Genomic DNA, 15530 nt, shown 5'->3' on the forward strand with positions numbered 1-15530 from the left:
ATAAAGGTTAGTTCTGAGGGGCTTCAGGCGTTGGCCAAGCAAGTCTTGGGGAGCTTCTGGGGCCCTCAGCCAGTGCCTAACCCAGCAGCACCACTGTTCATTTGGTCTCCTAACTAGTCTAAGGGGGGCAGATCATTTAACTGCAACATGTACATTGCTTGGGGAATTCAGTTCTCCACATGGCCATTCACATAAATGGCTTTAGACACAGTCATGAAAGAGAGGCCTGTCAGCACCCACTAGCTATGATAACTAATGGGAGTTCCATCTTCCGAGCCGGTGTGTTCAACATCTGGGAATGGTTGTTGCCTTCAGACCCTGCTTTTGAGTTTCCCAGAGGCATCTGGCTGATGCCCATTTGATCCCGAAGGGTCGGTTTCTCATCCAGATGCAAAGTAGGCCTGCTTGATATGGTTGTGCATTCCCTCTTCTACACAGTCATCAATGGTACTGGATAGGCCTGCCCCTCAGCCTCTGCTCATTCTATGCTTGAACTATTGAGACAGTCCTGATCAAACTTGATCTGATATTTTGTGGTGTGCTTAGCAATTGGTACCTCATCTTTCCTAAACAGCAGTGGGTGAGGAATTCTCTGTTTGGAGGGGGTTTTCCTATTCCACTCCATTCCCACCTTGGGGGAAGGGGGGGGGAGAAACAAAACTTTGCCACCCAAAATAGGTCCTTTCACAGTTTTTTCCATGTACTCTGTGTCAGAGTTTACCGCTGTCTTTGGCTGAACAATTCCTGTTTGACTAGTGCTAATTTGGCATGGTTACAAATGGGAGCTATGGTGGTAGTTTTACTGCTGTTCCTGCTGCAGTGCTTGAAAGAGCCTGTAGGTGCATCTAAACCCAGCAGAATTTTCTGTCCTGCCTAATCAAACTACAGAACTTAGCTATGGAACTTAAAGTGCCCTTTTTCAAAGATGGTAATTACCAGACTACCTTGTTCCGTTAAAAGAGAACATGGGACTGCTACAACTTGTTTTTCTCCTTCATAACTAGGATAGGAAACTATAGGATCACTAAGGAGTAGGTGCAACAATATTTAGCATGTGTGTGATGCTTTTGCATGTCACATGCTTTATCCTGTTATCCTTAGAGCACTGTTGCATGAAACAAAGCAGGTTGACTCTGGCCCTCTGTGGCAGTGAGGAATTGAGGCTAAGAGGGAGTGGCTTGTCTGAGGAAGGGAGCTCAATCTGACTCCTCCCTGTGGCTAAAGGATCAACAGCCTCCAGGTAACTGCCAATGCCAAGGAGTAACACCTAAGGGGCTGAGCGCACTGAGGGATATGCAGCAGCAGCTGCTACCTTTGGGATGAGTGGATTGGCAATGAGAGGATAATGGGGTCATGTGTTCTTTGATTTAAAAAATGATGAAGGAGAGAAAGTTATTTTTCACATTTTTATACTGCCCTTCTTCCAAGGAGCTCAGGGTGGTGTAGATTGTTCCTTCTTTCTTTGTTGCCCTAACAGCCCTGTGAAGTACATTGGGAGATGACTGGCCCAAGGACAGCCAGGAAGCTTCATGGCTGAACTGGGATTTGAACCTGGATCTTCCAGGTCTGACTCCCAAATCCTGGCTTGGGGAGGAATCAGCTACAGCAGAATGGCATTTTGAAATGTAGTGAGCCATTTTGAGGACCTGATGGTCAAGAAGCAGGATTTAAATCAAACAGGAGTATCTCTTCTTGCAGTGGTTCTCACACGTCTAGCACCAGGACCTGCTTTACAGAATAAGAATCTCTCAGGACCCACTGGAAGTGATGTCATGACAGGAAGTGACATTATCAAGCAGGAAACTTTTTCACAATCCTAGGCCGCAGTCCTCACACACACCCAGGAGTAAGTTCCATTGATTATCATTGTTAAAAGAATATACATAGCAGCTTGTTAAAAGTACAGGTCAGTCACATTTCCCCAAATGCAGTCACATACCATGGGAGCATCAGGTCTAATCTATTAAAAATAAAATATTGAAATGAATAGGGACCCACCTGAAATTGGCTCTCGACCTACCTAGTGGGTCCCGACCCACAGTTTGAGAAATGCTGTCTTATTGAGTAAATGGCAGAGGTAAGATTTAAAACAAGAACTTCAGTCTCTTCACTGCAGCACAACACATCCCTCCCTCCCTCCTACTGTTGCTTAATCCTGTCTCAAGTGGCAGGGTGGAACAGTATAGCAGTGAATGACTTCACACCTTATTATAGGAGTCAGTTCTTGATCTTTGAAAATCTGAATGTGTTCACCTTGTTTCTTTGGTTTACCCTTTGCTCATACATGCTGGGCAAGGCATTGCTTTTGTCCAGGTGCTTGATTTAGCAACTCAGAACTGCAGCTAAGGGATGTTTGGCATCATTTTAACTTGAGCACAGCACTTCCACTTGAGAGGCTGTTTCTGTGGATGTGGCCCAGCCTGGGAATTGCTACATTACGGCAAGGTCACAACCCAGATGTGTTGGAGTTTCCCATTAAAAATGACAGTGTAACTATAGATTCTCCTGTCTTGTTCTTACTAGCCCACCCTCCTGCTTTCTTGCATAGAGACCATTTTTTCCACCTCTGTTGGTTGAAGAGGAAGGTATGGAAGCAGCAGTAATAGAAAGGGGAACTTCGTTCTGCAAATTGTCTTTGGATTGATACCGCAACCATAGTAAGCTCTGCCTCCTCTGGTACAAGTTTCTTGGCAATGAATTTAGAAGAAAGGGAAGGAGAGAATTATGGCCATTGCCAAATAGGAGTGTAGTTTAGCACTTTGTCCTCCAGATGGTGCTAAGTTGCTGTTTCTAGCATTGCTGCCTGTATAAAAACTCCTATGCTGCCCAACCAAACTTTCTAAGAGTATACTACATGTTGCAAGCCAAACATGGGGTCCCAAAGACAGGTCATCATAATTGGACAAGAGGACATCATCAAGCAGGAAAATTTTTAGCCATCCTAGACTGTAATCCTACCCACACTTACCCAGGAGTAAGTCCCATTTGCTATCATTGTTAAAAGAATATACAGAGAGGTTGTTAAAAGTACAGGTTTGTAATATTTCCCCAAATGCAGTCACATGCTATGGTAGCATCATGTCTAATATATTAAAAATAAAATATCGAAATGAAAGAATGGGAACCCACCTGAAAATGGTTTGCGACCCACCTAGTGGGTCCCAACCCAGTTTGAGAAACACTGCTGTAGCTGTTCTGTTGCTCAAAATCTCACAGACTTCAATTGCTTTTTTTTCCTCAGCAGAGGAAAAGATACAGCATCCTTCCCCCTGTAGGAGAAAGATGGTTGCTGAATATAGGGGAGGGTGGTGGTGGTTTGAATAAACAAACAGCAAAAAGCTGCCTTACAGTTCCCCTGCTTAAACTTATTTTAAAGAAATGGGGTGTAAGGAGACACATGACTGTGCAGCATGACTGAACCTTCTCAGACTGCATTGCATGTAGGAAACCCGGAAATGAAGGACAGACCTGAGATAAGTCTTTCCTCCAATGCTTTTGTTTTTTACATGCAGGGAGGTTTTATATGCATGGGGAAGCATTCAGAAATATGACCCCACACCTGCAGTCTGATGTGGCAGAGTCTAGAATTCTACCCCTCCTATTATGCATTGGGTGGGTCTCAGGCCTATTCTACACAGGCAAATAGAATGAGGGGGCAGACAACCTCCTGGGTGACAAGATGGTCTGTACCACTTCAGAGTGCAGGTGAGAGGTTATGCCATTTTTAAATTTTTCCCTTGTAAAAGACTCCCTACAAGAAAAATAAGAGCACAGTAGAGAGAAAGATTCAAACTCAGTCTACTCCTTGGTTTGCTAACATATTTTTAAAGCCCTTTCTGCCCAACGTTGCATCAAAGCAACAGGGACCAAATATGTACACCTGTGGGCTGGGCAAAAATAGGTTAATGAAGGGGAAGTTTTCAAACTGCAACTTCCTCACCTGCAGCCTGAAGTGGCACAGTCCAATCTACCACCCCCCCCCAGGAGGGCCACTTTACTCTGCTACATGTGTATGCCAGGTGCTAACTGTGATTTCCAGAGATTGCACCATTTAGCATCCAGCACAAGGTGTTAATAATAATAATAATAATAATAATAATAATAATAATAACTAGGTATTTATATACCGCCTTTCTGGTCATCGGATTACTCCTCTGACTTTATTCAAGGCGGTTTACATAGGCAGGCGTTTCTAAATCCCTCAAGGGGATGCTCACACCAAGAGCAGATGGAATCACTCAGCTTGGCTTGTCAGCTGCTTCAAGGTCTCGCCATTCTCAGTGGGAGCTGCTGATGTCCTCGAACTGGCGACCTTCTGATGTTATCTTCAGGCTAACAGAGGCTCTACCCTCTAGACCAGACCTCCTGCACTGAGTTGGTACTATTTTATTACTTGGCAACATTAAATGATCCAGAGGAATCTCACCAAAAGCCTCTATCGGCACAGAAAGCTTGACAGGTAGCTTTCTTAGGGTTTTAGGGTAGCTAAATGTTGGGTTGTTTTTTTTCCTCTCAGCCACATTTCTTGTGTCCTTAATGCTTACCTTGCTGCAGAAATATGAAGATGAGTAAAACTACACCTCTTGAACTTCTTCCTGTTACAAATTAAAGGCACTGCACTAGACAAAGCCTTTTAAAAAAAGAATTAATTTTAGTGTGTGTGTGTGTGATGAGCCCTCTGAAGCAGGCAAGACCAGTCTCATCTACATGAAACTGATCTTCCCTCTACTTTGAGATCACACCTAGCACTTACATCATGCACTGACACTGGCATTCATGATCTGGTACCAGCAATGTGAGTTTAAGGTTATATTTTTTAATAGGACCCCACTTTCCTGTGTCCAAATCAGATGGGTGGACTTAGACCAATAACTAGGTGTGAGCAAAATTCAGCAGGGGTTGGGGTGGGGGGTTTGCCTGATCAAAACCAGACAATTTGACACATGTGAGCCACATTTTTAGATGGAGCCGGCATGATGAACATGACCCATAGCTTTTGATGAAATGGAGAAGGTGACAGGCTGATTTCTAAATTAGCAGATATCATGGAGGGGAAGGTGCCTGTTCACTACAGGGGGAAAGGCCTAATTAATGACTGTTAGCCATGAAAAAAATTCCAGCTAGCTATCTTGTGCAGAAGCAATACAGAATAGCTCTGAACACCAGTTGCTAATGGAACTGCTAATGGACTTCCTTATTGCCTTCCAATCCTATGCTTTTAACAGCTTGATGTGCAGACACTAGCAGGTGAAGGTGTCCATCCTATGAAAAGCATCACTGATTGCTTTCTGCAGATCAAGGCATAGGAGTAGGCTAGGCAAGATCTTGGAGTCAGCTGGCAAACCTAGTTGATAATGGCATACAGCAGGAGTGGGCTGTGGCCTTTTTCTCCTGCTTGTGGGATTCCCAGAGGCATCCATGTGGCTGCTGTTGGAAACAGGGTGCAAGATTAAATGGGCAAGTGAATAGATCAGCTCTGATTGTGCTGTGCTCCTACCTTACCTTTCAGTCAGTGGCCAAAATGCTGGCATATGTGTGACTTTATCCTTTCCTACTGCTGTGGTTTTGGAAAGCCATTTTCCAACTCTGTACAGCAAGTCTTAAATAAGAATAAACAGGAATGAATGGGAGCTGCATTTGCCATGGCAATGGGTTGAGTTTAAAAAAAAAAAGTTTTCTTGAAGCAGCATTTTGTGCCAAGGTAATTCAGATTCTCAGCCCAGAAAAACAGGATTCTATAACTTTTATGAATAAGGTGCAAGCTCAAAAATCTGCTTTGCTTTGTTGGGATACTTCTGCAGCTAGTCATCATGGGGCGGGTCCGAGCACACCAAACCTCTTCTTATTGACATAATTGCTCAACCGTATCCTGTCCTTAAATGTATACCCTGCCTTTATCCATCAAGATCAAGGTGGTGTCTATGAGGCTCTTGGGCCACATGGATGCCACCTGTTTGTGCATGGATCAAACCTAGACCTGCTCAGTAAGGTGGCTGCAACATGGGCCTTCATGTTCTCTTCCAAAAGTTCCCTAGAAATTGCCAGTCATGGCTGGAGAATGTATTCATTGCTTCGAGGGTTGGAAGTTTTTTTTTTCTTTAAGCAGCCGGGATTCTTAGAATGCTGAAATTTAGTTCCAGTTTCTGCACTTATATACAGTTGAGATGCATACCCAGACAGTGCTTACAGACATGTGCACCCTGGTGTGCACACTTTCCCCACTATACTAAGGCAGACAATACCCTCCTCCTTCCTTTCACTCTCTCTCTCACAAATTCCCCAGCTATCTCTTACGTGTACATACACACACTTCCTTCCTCAGGCACCAACTCCTTCCTCTCAAACAAGTTGGTTATTTACCGAAGATGTTATGTTTATACCATGTCACACAATAATATGCCTGTGCACTTTATGATAAAAAATAATCCAGGGTGACTCTTAGGTTTGCCAAGTTGCCAACTGATCAAGAAAATACAACCCGGTCTGCTCTTCTGTCTTGAACAGCTACTTGATGTACAGAAATCACCAGATAAAGCTTTTCACAGCATGAAGATAAACATTATCACTTGCTAATTGCTGCATATCAAATCTGCACAGACAGTTACAGTAAAGAACTCTGATGTTCCAAGGCACAGTGTTTCACCTTGGAATGTCAGACTTCTTTACTCCCAATCACCTTGTAGAGGAAGGTCCTCACTTCATCCATAAACAGGCACAGAAAGACAAAAAGTATTGAAAAAAATAGATTGCAACTGGCATAATTTGACATCCTAGAATATTTGCATTAGCACAAATAAAGTGTTTAATATCAAAAAAAGAAGAAATGTTACTTAAAGCATAATTTCAGCTAGAATTGTGGAATTCTGGGAACAGAATAAAATTCCCAATGTTTGAGAACGGATACTTAAGCCATTTCTGCCCAACATTACAAATATACAACAGGGACCAAATGGGTTAACCCATTTTTGCCTGACACACAGGTGTACATGTTTGGTCCCTGTTGCGTATATGCAGTGTTGGGCAGAAATGGCTTAAGTGACGGGATGCAAGGCATCAATTGGGCCAAAACTAAGATGCTGTGTGGATGTAAAAGAGAAAGAACTTAGTTCTGTTAAGAAAGCACTAACTCCTTCCATCATATCATGGAATTCTACACAAATGTCAGCCAGAAGACCTGTTTGCATTTAGGGTACAATTCTATGCACATTTAGTTGGGTGTAAGTCCTTCTGAATGCAATGGAGCTATCTTCTGAGTAAGCATGAAGAAGAATGTGCTGTTTGATTAACTGGTGAGAGTGTCACTGATGTAAAAACTCAGTTGACAAAAAGGTGTCCTCAGTTGGGTAGCAAACTGGTGGCTCTTAGTCTGCACTGCTTTTATAAATAATAATGCTTAGAATCTGGAGGCAGGAGGGCAGGAGGTCTGGTCTAGAGGGTACAGCCTCCGTTAGCCCGAAGATAACATCAGAAGGTCGCCAGTTCGAGGACACAGTTCGAAGACAGGCAGCTCCCTGAATGGCTGAGACCTTGAAGCAGCTGACAAGCCCAGCTGAGTGATTCCACCTGATCTTGGTGTGAGCAAGAAGCGTCTTGGCTGCCCTTCATGTGAGAGATGGAGCTGCTTGTCAGCCTGCCTGGGAGAATCGGAGGCCAGAAGTGAGACCAAACCAGGAAGATCCATTCTGAAATGCTGTTGGTTCTTGAAAGAGAGAACTTCTATGATTGTAAAAATCCCTTTGAGGGATTTAGAAACACCTGCCTGTGTAAACTGCCTTGAATAAAGTCAGAGGAGTAATCCGATGACCAGAAAGGCGGTATAGAAATGTTGTTGTTGTTGTTATCTGTAAAGCACTTTCTGAATTGCGAAGTGCTCTGTATATAGTATCTTGATGTAGCCCTTCCAAGAACTCTGTAAGGTGATTGCTCAGGCTGCAATCCTAGCAGTAGTGTAGCTAGAGGGGAAGTAAAACAGTATGTAACGCAGGTGCTGCAATGCGCCATGTAAGTGGCCCTTCCCACTCATCGTCAGAACCATTCTGGGTAGCAACAGCAGTGGAGATGCTGTTCGGTTTGGTGAGTGCCTGCCTGTTTAATCCCTGCATTTTCAGAGCAGAACTGGGGAAAAACCCATGACTGAAGCCTTAAAAAGTAATGCTACTAGTCCCAGTAAACAATCATGGGTCTCCATACCCTGGCCCAGGGGCCACGGCGAGCCTCTGTCTGGCCCGCAGCCAGCCTCTTGTCCCCTGAAAGCCTCTGGCCCACTTGGCTGAACATGATTGGAGCTGTGCTCTGGTTGCATCTGGAGGGTGTTCTAAGGGCCAGAGAAGTTGAATGAATGAGCCCATTTATTCATTTATTCACTCATCTAAGTTCCATCTCTAATTTATTGATATAAATTTTATATTTAAATTTTTTTTCTGACCCTCTATACCGTGCCAGATATTTGATGCAGCCCTCTGGCTAAAAAGTTTGGGGACCCCTAGGCTAGATCAAGGGTGTCAAATTTATTTCATATAGCAGGTGAAATAGCATTCATGGCTCCTACTGAGGGCTGGGTGTGACATCATTAAGCAATGGCCAGAAATCAGTACTTTGTTCTCACATAGGAACTTATTAGCTGCAAATGACAGAAAATATGCAAATCTTGATCAAATTTTCAAGATATAGGAGAACCCAATTATCACACGGGCTGCCCTTTCTGCAGCCCGGCTTCTGCCAAGGTGTCACTTCCACAACTCAGGTGCTCTGAAATGTGACACCACCTCAGGTTCTCCCAGGTAACTGGGCTCTAGCAGTGCCTTGGCAGAGTTTCTCTCTCACACCTCTTTTGGTCTGCCCTTTCCCCCTAGGGTTCCTTGCCTTCTGAGGCCTCCTTCCATCTCTCCCTCCCAGAGCCTCAGCAGAAGTGGATGCTGTTGAATGGGCAGTGCTGGGAGAGCTCAATTATTACATGGGCTGGATAAAGAGCTTCTGTGGGCCATATCTGTTGGTATATGTGGGCCTTATGTTTGACAGCCCTTGGCTAGATGAACCAATTGTCTGATTCAATTTAAGTCAGTTTTACTATAATTATCCAAAGACTAGATTTAGAAGGCACCAAACAGTCACCCAGCTAAAACCATCCCCAGCATACCATTCCCTCAAATCAATTGATGCAGTCCAAGTCAATTAATCAAATGCAAAGCAGCTTATCTCTAGATGATGAAGTACATGCTACAGAGGAAGCTCATAATTTGTGCACCTTCAGTGTGTCTCTTTCACTGGCATTATCAACTGCTAGTCTCTTCATTTGCAAAAGGTGGCCAGTGGGAGTGTTGACAAGAATAATTCCTTCTTCCTTAGCAAGAATAATGGTGGGCAGTGTGAATCAAAATTAGAAATTGAAAAGGGAAGTATAAATTCAGCTGATGGAGCAGAACTTTCTGGTATGCCTGCAAATTCTTCATTTGCGTCACATTCACTCCTTGAATATGGTAAATGAATGTGATGCAGAAATGAATGACAAAATGGCTCTAAAAAAATAAGTATTCAAGCTCAATTCATGAGTATTTAATGCCATGGTGGTTGACCACAGTTGCCTTGCAAATTGCCTTATTAATTTGGGCAGCAGTCCAATGCACTTTCCTGGAAGTCAACCCCATTTAATAGAGTAGCATTTACTTCTGAGCAAGCATGTATAAGATGCATATTGCCAGTACTAGCTTTGTTTTTTCTTTTTTCCCTTTGAGGTACCTACCAGCAATGTATAATAAGCTGAACAAGAACTGAGTTATTTTTAAGTGCAGAGGCTTTCAGTTACTTGCAATGAATATGCTCCTCAAATAAACACATCACGTGAAAAGGACAGGCTTACAGATCTATGCAGGCTGCATGAAAGTTGATTAAAACTAATCTTTAATTATTTTTAAAAAGCAAATATTTTTAACCTTTAAAACATGAAGGTTTACCTTTAAATTTTTAACCTTTAAAACATGAAGGCAACCTTTAAAACATGAAAAAAACATAAATGTTTAGAAAATTACAACCTTGTTGAACAAAATGACTGGTATATATTATTTTATGGTGTGTGCATGTGTAAATATGTACATACCTTATATAACAACATTCGTAGTACACGATGAACAAAAAATGTAAAAGATAATAGTTTATATACTGTATCTGGGAAGTGGTGGGGGAGTCACCCTCTTCTTTTCTCAAATATTCAATTTTAATTTTCTGTTGTACTTCAACACAAGAGAAGAAAGGCCTAATCTAGCCAAATTTCCTTTTTTTCATTCAAAAAGTCACTTCATTGTAAAAGGGACAGCAATGATAAAGGTTGAGATCACTATTACCTCTGATTTAACTTGAAAAACAACACCTCTTTTGACTACTTGGTAGTGTATCTGAGACCCAGGAACAGCCTAAGACCTCCTGAGGCAGCAGATCAGGTGCTGCCCCACCCTTACCTGATGACATGCCAGCCTCTCCTCTTTCTGCTCTCCATGTTCTAGCTCAGCACTCTCTGACCCGCCACATTTTCTCCTGTTATCATAAATAACTCGCTTTCCTCCTCTCCCTTTTCCAATCCAGGGAATGGAAAGAGGAGCAGTGGAGGCAGGTAGGCCCACAGAGATGGGTGCCAATCCAGTGGAGGCAGATAGACCCCACAGAGATGGGTGCCAATCCAGTGGAGGCAGATAGACCCCACAGAGATGGGTGCCAATATTCCCCTAGGGCAGTGGTTCCCAATGTATTTTCATTTGCGTATCCTTTGGCAGCTCATTTCCATAAATTGTACTTGTATTAGCAAAATGTTTGTAATTAATATAGTTGCTGTTATTTTAAATTTATGTGTTTTCGACTACTAATCCATATCTGATAATACACACTGATGACCAGAAATGAGAAGTTGCTGGGGCTTTTGCAGCCCACTAGCTGCTTTCCTTCCTGCCCTGCTAGCCATTCTAATACAGACCTGCCTTTTCCCACCATTACTCAATTCTTTTCAAGTACCCCTAAAGGTCCTAGCAAGTACCCTTGGGGCTACATGTCCCCAGGTTGGGAACCACCACCCCAGGGGATTTGCACTGCTCTGTGGACCCCGTCACTGGCATTTCCAGACACACAAGGATGACATCATATGTTATCACTGGGCTTCTGGGAACCTATAGCTCTGAACTTGGCTTGGTTGGGTTTTGAGCTGCACAGCTTAAAAGAAACAATGATGGGCGCCCCCACCAATTGCTGTCTGAGGCAACTGCTTCAGACAGTTGGCCTCATGGGTGCACTGGACCTGCTAGCACCTTGCACTTAAGGAGAACAGATTTTCTGAGATTTAAGTGTTAAGATTTTCTTCTCATGTGCTGCCCTACTTAGGGGGCTGCCTGACCTGTTCTCCTCTATATACGTAGGTTACAATTCCATGCATATTTATTTGGGAGTAAGTTCAATTGAAGTCAGTGGGGCTTACTTCTGAGTAGGCATGCACAAGATTCTATTGTTTATTACCTTCACCCTGGCTTAAAGAAGGTTAGGAGATTAACTTGAAGTGTTCTGGGGGGGGGGGGATTTTCAAATAAATTACCCCTTAGCTCTTTGAAGCACCCCGTCATTCTCACAGTCATAGAAGAAGCTAGAGGGGTCCCCCCCCCAGAATCACTTAAGCAGACCAGGGGGAATGCAACCTTGACAAAATCTACCCTGAGCATGGATCTCTGGTAGGTAGCACTGGGCAGACCAGGAGTTTGAAATACAGTATTCCAGTATGAGGAAGTATTCTTAAATAATAATCAAGTGGCCCCAGATTGTTTCTTTTCTCAAAGTGAGCTCTCATTCTTTAGATGAAAGTTGTCATGTCACAAATTAAGACGCTGCGTTCTTGTTCTAGGTGGGGCAAGTCAGTGGTCCAGGTGGGGTGGCACACCCGTGGACCCCGCTCTGGCTGCAGCTCTAAACTGCAGATGTACTTAGGAAAACACTAAATGTGCAACGCTGTTTACTGCATTGATTTGATTAATGTTCTCAATGCCCTGTGAGCTGCATGCAGTTAAGACAGTTATTCTCATCTTGCACACAGGGACTGGCCAGAACACATTGCCAGGGCCAAATGCACCACTGCCTGCCCCCTTTGCTTCCTTGCTCGCTGGCTTTCCTGCATGCAGCTGTGACCCTGCACACGCCTGATCTCGTCTGATCTCGGAAGCTAAGCAGGGTCAGGCCTGGTTAGTACTTGGATGGGAGACCGCCCGGCAATACCGGGTGCTGTAGGCTTATACCACAGTCTTTCGAGACTGAAGGTTGCCAACCTTTAGCTCCAACACACGGGAGACTGGAATTCTACTTGATGAGCCGCCTGTGCCTGAGCCGCCTTCCCCGCCCCGCCCCCTCGGAAGCCCGGGGAGATGCGCGCAAAGCGCTAGTGACTCGAGCGCACCCGCTGCAGCGAAGGAGGCGGCCGGCCAGCTCCGCGGACAGCGCCCCAAGGGAAGGAGCCTGGGCGGGCGCTCCTGCCCGCCGAGTTGCATCTCCCCTCTGGAATCGGCAGGAGGATCCCTGAAGTGGTGAGTTGTCCCGCCACCTCTAGGGGGTTTGCTGGGCAGTGGAGACGCTCAGTTTGGAATCGGGCTCAGCTGGAGAAATGGGCAAGGTTGCCAACTGACCCCCAGATGGGCAGGGTTGCCAACTGACCCCAAACGCCCCTTCTGCTGCGACTTCACTGTGCTGAATCCAGCCCGTGAAGTTTCCATCAGCCTGTGGAGGACCTGCTTGTTCCTGCCCATTCAGCTGCTGATAACTCTTAGAGGCTGCCTGAAAGTCCTAATAAAGAAGTTTCTGGAATGGGGGGGGGGTGTTCATGATGGGGAAACTTCTATCTTTAAGAATGAAGAAAAAAGTGCACTCTCTTCAGCCACATTTTGAGCCCTTGACCCATTTTTGCCTGGCCCACAGGTGCACACATTTGGTCCCTGTTGCTTGTATGCAACGTTGGGCAGAAATGGCTTAAATATTTGAGTAATTCCTATTTATATTGTGTCACACCCTGCAACAAAAAGTTCCTCTGGGGATCTTCTACTTGCCATTCATATTAAAGTTAATCTGTGAGGCAATTTCATTTTTAAAAATTTTTATTTTGCACTCCATGAGCTTAGTCTGTGTTGTTTCCATTTTGCAGGTGAGAAACTGAGGTCATGCTAAATGATAAATGATTTGTCAAGTGCATGGTGGAGAGGCGAGACTTGAGTCCAACTCTCTCCTCTGAACCACACTGCTTTTGGTGATTTGTGTCTGGCAGCTGCGAAGAAGGAAATTTCATGCTGGAGGTCATTAGGAAAGGGACTGAGAATAAGGCTGTGAATATTATAATGCCCCTACTATATCACGGTGACCGGACATCCTCTTTTTGCAGGACATGTCCTCTTTTTTAGCCTCATGTTCTGGAAAAGAACTGAAATGTCCTCCTTTTCTCTGTGAGTGGGATCCTGCAGGCAGTACACAGCCTTCTTGAATTGAATAAATTATATGTAATGTAATAGTTTTAAATGTAATAATAGATAATATAATGTTTAAATTAACCACATGAAATCAATATCAATCCATTTTTAGCTTTTATTTTTGTCATGTCCTACATTTTCCTTGGATTTCCTACATTTTGGGATGTCCTCTTTCGTAATTATGACATCTGGTCACCATGTACTGTATGCATTTATAAAGGTGCACCCACATTAGGAATACTGTGTACCAGTGGTTCTTACACATTTAGCTCCAGGACCCACTTTTTAGAATGAGAATCTCTTAGGACCCACTGGAAGTGATGTCATGACTGAAAGCGACATCATCAAGCAGGAAAATTCTTTCACGATCCTAGACTGCAATCCTATCCACATTTACTAAGAAATAAGTCCCATTTACTATCATTGTTAAAAGAATATACATAGTAGCTTGTCTGTATCATTTCTCCAAATGCAGTCACATACCATGGTAGCATCAAGTCTGTTAAAAATAAAATATTGAAATGAATGGGGACCCACCTGAAATTGGCTTGTGACCCATCTAGTGGGTTCCAACCCACAGTTTGAGGAACACTCACTTCTGGTCACCACACCACAAGAAGTGGCATGGGGTGCCACTTATGGGGTGGGAAAAGGTGCAAAAAGAGGCAACCAGGATGTTAAGGGGAGTGGAACCTTCCTTGCAGGAAAGGCTACAACATTTTGAGCTTCATAGCTTGAAAGAAAGTAAAATTAAGGGAGGGCAGGACTGAATTATGCCAGGTGTGGGGAAGGAAGGGGAAGAGATGTTCTTCTTCCACAGTTACTAGTACTACCAAGGGGTACTTTACACAATGCATAATGAATCTGGAATTCATTGCCACAAGATGTGGTGATGGTCACTGTTTTGAATGGCTTTAAAAGGGGAATTGAGGGAGTACAGGTCTGTCAGGCTAGTAGTCATGATGGCTATGTACCTTCAGTATGCCTCTGAATACCAGTTGTAGGGAAGCAATGGTGGCAGAGAATTGGGTTCTTGCATTTCCCATGTCTATGGTGTTGCCATATCTGTAATATCCACATCTAGCAAACTGGGTTGCACAGAGTACTGCTGGTTCCGTTTGCTTGCTCACTGTTAACAGCATTGTTTCTTATGGCCATCAAGTTAGTTGTCTATTCGGGCCATTATCTGAAAAAGCTGTGTGCGTGCATGGTGAGAGCTGTGCACACACCTGGATGGGTGTGTGCCTTTTTTGGTCTCTTCAGCACTACAAATGGCTGCAGTAGAAACTTCTCCAAACTGCCATTGTATTTTAAGTTCTAAATTTAAACTGAAAAATAGGTTGCCTCTTCAGAATACTGTAGAAACTTTAAAGGGACTCCTAGTTCTTCAGAATTTCTCCCTCTATTTGGGTCTCTAAAGGACCACTGGAAGTCTGCAGACTGTAGTTTAAGAATCACTGGAGTACATGATCTTGACTACCACTATGAATTATCTGATATTAGAAATTGCACTATTTTGCTTGCTTCAAAACAAAGGAAAGGACACACTACTAGCCCTTGTGTCTGTAGAGCAGTTTTGGTCAGTGATTACCAAAGTTTTAAAAAATTAGGAACATGATCACCCTTGCTAATTGGGTAAGAGGCATTTTTTCAAGTGGGTGCTCCTCTTTTATTTAGCAGGGGGAGATTAACTGGCCCTCCTCACCCCAGCAGTGTCTTTTCTAGTGGCTGTCTGCTGGTGTTTTGCATCTTTTAGATTAGATTGTGAGCCCTTTTGGGACAGGGAGCCATTAGTCATTTGATTTTTCTCTGTAAACTGCTTTGTGAACTTTTGTTGAAAAGCGGTATATAAATACTGTTATTAATGATGATGGTGATGATGATGATCAATAGGGCTTCATGTTTGGGGAGCATGGCTTTTCTATGCACGACTCCATATCTCTTCTGACTGCTTTTGTGTTTATCCTTCTGTGCAAACTCTATGCATGTATTTTATAAAGTTGCAATGCACCCTTTAAGAACAATTTTTTTCCAGGATGGTTAACAGTACAATAA

The 15530-nt window shown here is 43.7% G+C and overlaps 1 protein-coding gene and 1 pseudogene across 1 annotated transcript in view; both read left to right on the plus strand.

Annotated features, from left to right (window-relative positions):
* The first annotated feature begins 12138 nt into the window (after positions 1-12138).
* Positions 12139-12255, plus strand: LOC136643521 (5S ribosomal RNA; annotated as a pseudogene).
* A 209-nt stretch (positions 12256-12464) lies between these two features.
* The window catches only part of ITGB7 (integrin subunit beta 7), a 31571-nt gene continuing 28505 nt past the window's right edge, over positions 12465-15530 (plus strand). The window contains exon 1 of the mRNA XM_066613296.1: positions 12465-12545. The gene's annotated coding sequence lies outside the window, so the exon portion shown is untranslated. The remainder of the gene's footprint in view (positions 12546-15530) is intronic.

This window comes from Tiliqua scincoides, chromosome 2, assembly GCF_035046505.1.
Source record: "Tiliqua scincoides isolate rTilSci1 chromosome 2, rTilSci1.hap2, whole genome shotgun sequence".
Taxonomy (NCBI): domain Eukaryota; kingdom Metazoa; phylum Chordata; class Lepidosauria; order Squamata; family Scincidae; genus Tiliqua; species Tiliqua scincoides.